Here is a 6000-nt window from a genome sequence, read left to right on the forward strand (position 1 = left end):
GGTGCGAATCGAGACAGAGCGCGGAATAAAAGACGAGACTCCGGGATGCAGTTCCCGTTTCTGGAGCGAGCCCTACCGCGAAACTCACGGGATCTTGTCGATTCGACCACGAGAGCTTGTTTGGTAGGCCACAGTAGCCGTTTTCTTCCATTATAAAGCGGTCAGACGGATTTCACGACAGGTTTTGGGAAAACTCGCAGCGGGTGGCGCTCTTTGAGGTCGGATCTTGCGGATTACTACCGCCTAATCCGTTGTGTACAACGGGCGCACAAGTGAGGTGCACGCTGTGCGAAGGTCCGTTGGCTCGTGCACGGCCTCACCTTCGAGAGATGCTTTCCAGCGAGTTGTCTCGAGCAAGATTTCTCAGCAGACCGAATAATACGCGACAATTAACGCACGCACGTCGAACGCAAAAGATTGTAACGTTTGGCTAGAGCCCGAGGCGTTCTTTTCTCTCTATTAATCCAAGTGTCTCGCGGCACGTACGCGCGTTCAATTACCCCGAATTTCTATCGACACAAAGGGGGAAAATTTTGACAATCCCGTTCCACGCACAAAAAGCAAAATATCAAATATTGCGGTGTGACAGGCAGCGTTATTACCAGCCACGGTGAGAACCGCTGGGACTGCATATCCAGAGAGCAAATTACGTTTGCAGCCCACAGGACAGAACGGCGCATCCCTCTGTCCCTCTCTCCTTGCAGCGCGCATTTGCTTCGTCCGACCTCCGCTTTCCTCTTTCTCTTTCTCTCTCTCTCCTCTTTTCTTCGTCTCTGTCTAACTTTGCTTGCCTCTGCTTTCCTCTCGCTGCTTTTCATCCGACTAGCTCTTCCTCCTGCTTCATTCCTCCCTCCTCTCAGTCTCTCTCTCTCTTTCTCTCTGGCTAGATCCCTCCCGCTCCTCCACCGACGGCTCCGCCGTGGTACTCCAGCTTAATTAACTGTGTATACACTGCAGTCAACTCCTACCGTTGTCTTGCTCCCGCCAATTGGAGCTCGGGCCAGAGTCCTCTCGTGCCTCCACACGCCCGCAACGCCGACACACGCCGGGGGTATCCTCCGTTTAATTCTCGCGGCATGATTTCATCAAGTCAACCATCTCTGTGCCATCTCGCTCGCTCCTTTTCTCTCTGTTCCTCTTCTCCTCTCTCTTTCTCTCACTCTCACTCTCTCTCTCTCTCTCTCTTTCTCTCTCTCTCTTTCTCTCTTCATTTCTCCTCTTCTCCTTCTCTCTCATTCGTGCAGTAACTTCTCATTTTAGGAGTACCTCACGGCCGTGACGAAGATTATCGTTACCGTAACAAGATAATCCAATGTGCAATTTAGCGTCGATTATTGTACATTTTATCGGCTCGCACGTGAATTAATATCTACGAAGCGATGCGATAAATCGCAAGGACGTGCTGCAACGGTCTAGAAATTTTATTAGCTCTTGTACGAATGATATGTACGGTTCTCTCATTGGTTAGATCAACGCGGCGATCTTTTGTACGTCGAATTATAGCCGAGCTCATGAGTGAAACGGAGTGCTTGAATTTTCAGTGAGCGCGGGATGTGAATTGGAATTGCGAAATTCATTGAATAAAGCCTCTACATTTCTCATTAGAATCGTCTATGTAGATCAAAGCTTCGTTATTCCCAATTAAATAACAGTGGCGAATTTGTGGATAAGCGGTCCGAGAACAGTCGCATTAACAATTTCTATCAAAATTCTTCAAACTCTGTGAAATCATTTTCTTATCTCTTCCGATAAAAATTTATCGTTATCGCGAAGTTTCTTGTTAATAGCAAATAGCATGAAAACATTTTTTACAATTAAGAAAATTAGCATAATCAATGGACTAAGGGCAGAAAATGGAGCGTTAAACGCGTTGTAACATTTAACAATCTACTTTCTTTGCGAAAATGTACGACACACGAGAGCTAATTACAGTGTCACGTTAATATGTGATTTTAAGGACATTATTCGAAATTGAATTTATTTTTTAAGAAATGATGCTTAATTGCACGATTTTTGATGATTGCGGTATTGGTTTTTTAATGGGTCTGTGTAACGAGTTTAAAGTAACAAAAAATTCGCGAGTTTAGGTCGTGACTTCGTAGGCCCGGGCGAGAAAAACGGTCCCGCTGTCACGAGCGAGACGTGTGACGCGTACGATGGACAGCTATTTCGGCGTGCCCTGCTGAATTGTGCGAAGCAACGCAAAATAAACTTGCGTTAAACGACGTGGAAGCTACCACGTTGCTTCTGCGCTATGCCATCCTGACGCTCGCTCCATGAAAGCGCGGTGAAATCTCTTCGACGCCGGCGTCGCTCGCCCACCTCTCCCTGCCCTCGGTCGTTTCGTCGCGATGAAGACAGGGAGGACGCGCGGTGGTGGCGCGCGGGCACGGGAGGGCGGACGATTTGGCGTGTACAAAAAGCACAAAATTAAATTTCGCTCCCCTCGCGTACGCAATATACGAGCCTTGGTTATACGCCGGCCGGGGATGGGGGGACGTGAGGTCTCTCCTCTCCAATGGCGTTTAGCGGTACGTTAACTATCATTCGGTCTCGCCCTGGGGCCAATTCGCTAACCCGTGTTTACCGAAGCCCAGGGCGCTGTTAAATAAACTACGGGGACCGTGGACCTGGGGTCAGGCAGCCGTACGCGCGATTAAAAGCGTAGCCGTCAAGAGAAAGTAATGCCGGGCGAACGGCGGAGTCGAAAGCTTGAGGATCGGGGGAGAGCAATCGACAGAAACTATTCTATTATCTAAGATCGCAAATCCTGAAGAATTTACGAAAGCCCGATTTCCGGGAAACTCGATGATTTGTTCGAGAAATTAAATGTGTAAAATTGCGAAAACTATAATGTATATAAATTTGCCAAATCAAATAATAGGAATGTGTTGAAATCATAAATATAATTAAATACGTTTTTTATTACGATCTGCGTTATTTTTAGCAATCAGAAGAGAGAGGCAGATCCGAAGAGATATGAGAAATAAAATAATATTTTTAAGTACAGTTACAAGCACGGGGGGTAAGAAATGTAAAGCTGTTGGATATAAAGAAATCTACGTGCGTGTAGACGTTATCAGATTTAAAATCGATTACGACAAGCCTTTATCTTAAAATCGGATCGCTGCAGATGGACCACCCTTGCTTCCTGCTGCGTACATATGCCCAGGATACATGGCAGAACTAGGTGAGGCGTGCGTTGGAAGTTGCGACGTATTTATCTCTGTTGGATACCTTTGTAGCCGATACGAGAGTACCCTTTCGGGCCATGTGTTCCGTTTACTAACTTTCCTCTCGCTCTCTCTTTAGCCGCAGACGTTGCTAATAACATACTAATAACCAGCTCGCGAAATAATTGCATTATAGATAGATAATATTTGCGCTCGCAAATATTAAGAATGTATCGGATAATAAGAAATAGTTGCAATCATCGCAAAAGTTTTGTGAGTTAATATAATCCATGGCGATTTAAAAGATTCGAGTGAATTACTTCCGAAATAACATCAAAAGATTTTTTATCAAACGTCTGAACAATTTGTAAGTAAAGTATTAATATCTATAAATAAGTATATTAATACATTTATATAAGTAAAATACTAAATATTTAAAAAGTCTCAACCGCTTAATTAAAATCTGTTGTATTTATATCACGTTATTATAGGGAAAATAAAATTTAATATAAAATGTTAGAATGTTTAATATTATTATGGCACGTAGTTTTTACTATATTTTATTACATTTATATTTAAGTATTAATTTACAACAATAAAAGTTTTTTGTTTTAATGGAATATTGTACCACGTGGACATTGTGCAACATCTAATTAATAATTTTGAGCTAGCGACTCCAACGAGGACCGGCATTTCTTCTTAAAATGACTTCTGCCTCTCAAGCAAGTGTGAAAACTTCACGCCGCGGTTAGTAGTTGCTTTTTCTCCAGCTTTTCCTTTTTCTCCCTCGGTCCCCGTCGTCGCCGAGGACTCCCACCTTAAAACCCCTTTATCCAGGATACGTGGTGCATGGCTGACTCAAATCCCGGCGCAGTTGTGTATCGGGATTCGCGGAAGGCGCGATAAGACGAGGCGAGACGAGACGAGACGAGACGAGCGAGCGGGCGAGCGCCCTACGCCAGCCATGTTTGCGGGTTTATAAATTGGGTTCGGCGCTGGGGATTTTTCTATTAGGACAAAATTGGTTCTTTCAACCGCCACCAGAGCGGTCGGCCCTCCCCCGAACCCTCCCTTCCATCGATCCATGCTCTTCCATACTCGCCGCGACTCGTCGATCCTCTCTCTCTTTTTCCCCCTTTCCTCGCTTTCTCTCTCCCTCTCGTCCCCGTTCCTCCTTTTCTTCTCTCTTTCCCGATCCCGAGCACTTCCATCTTCGTTCCTCCCTGTCACGTCCTCTTCGTCTCTTTTGCGCGACCGAGAACCAGGGGGATGATGGGTGATTTGCCAGGGGCTGGTGCACCGGGTCTGGGAGAAGGGCAGAATACGCGCGGAGGGCAGGACGCGCTTTACGGGGGAGGGATGCTCGTGGCAGCTCTCAAAAGTCGATATTTCCGTCACCGGTGTTATCGATGTTTCCTACATTCTGTGTCCAGCGTCACCATAAACGAGGTTACCGATCAAAGTGGCGCCGGCGTCGTCGCCATGGCGTTTCTCTTAGGCGAGCGCGGATGTTGTTATACGGCGGGCAACTTCGCTCGTCGGAATTGGGATAACGCCGGCACATGGATTATGTTATCTACTCATGGTTTATGTTATCGGGACTAATTCTAGTGGCGTTAAAACGCAAAATGTAATTTTGAAGCGCGTTATAATGCACGCATTAGCGGTTTCTATTCGCCGCTCCGCGTTAAACACGCACGATCAATGTTAAATCACAAAACAGTTAATCCATCCGATATTGGTACTTTAAATACGAAAAAAATATTTAAGATTTTGATTGGTTCTTTGGTTCTGGTCGCGAGAGAAATATAAAAAGCAAATAGACAATGTATCAATTATGCCAATTATAATAGAAGCGCGTGGAACGAGCTATTTAACAATCACGAACACGCGTGAAGTGTATAATTGATGCTCTCACGATTTTGTCAGACGTGCAGTCAACGTGAAAGGAATTTAGAATCTGAATCACGGCAGCTTAAACAACGTGTCTTGTTAATTTTCGCCGCTCGCACTTAGCGCGAGCAGTTTCCAATAAGAAAATTTAATTAACCACGCACTCCGCTCGGGTAGGAATTAATTAGATCTCGTCGCGCAATTAATGGGACGCGATTGTTCGCGATACTCGGGCTTAAGTGACGCCTGCCACTATCCCTCTCTGTCCTCCACGCTCGTCCCGGGGCTCTAATTAGCCATCGCCATTTTTCCATCGGGCACCCCATTATCGGCCATTGAGGCAAGAGCGGGGCAAGCCGGAATAGAAGTTTAATGAAGTTTACCGCGGCAACGAGATGATTTCACGAATACCCCCGAAATGGGAACACACCCATTTCACGATGTCATAAACCCGATGTGACGTGCAACGACGGCCGAATCGACCGCATTTATCTCCGTAATCGGTAAAACGATTGGCGGGTCTCCGCGTAAATCACGCTCGTGTTTTCTCGAAACGATTCTTCCCAGGTAGCATTTTGCGAGCGGGTAATAACGATTCCGGGTAATAGCGGTCGTCGCGGTTCCATTTGCTTCTCGTCGCGAAATTTGCGTTTACAATTTTATCACTCCAACGTTATATTTTTGCTTACCCCTTTTTGCATAATTTCACGTCTTTACATATATATATCTTCTCTCATGCTGAACATTGCGTTACCTTACATTCCTGTCGCATTACGCGTGACATACAAACTGTACTAAGAGTAATTAATAATAAACTATATTGTATCTCTTAAACTCTCTTTAATAATAGTTAATACAACAATTTTTTATTTTATTTTAAAATTTATATTTCTGCGAAATATAAATTATAAATTATTTTATATATTATATATAT

Source organism: Temnothorax curvispinosus, unplaced genomic scaffold (assembly GCF_003070985.1).
Source record: "Temnothorax curvispinosus isolate PA1 unplaced genomic scaffold, ASM307098v1 QBEX01004926.1, whole genome shotgun sequence".
NCBI lineage: Eukaryota > Metazoa > Arthropoda > Insecta > Hymenoptera > Formicidae > Temnothorax > Temnothorax curvispinosus.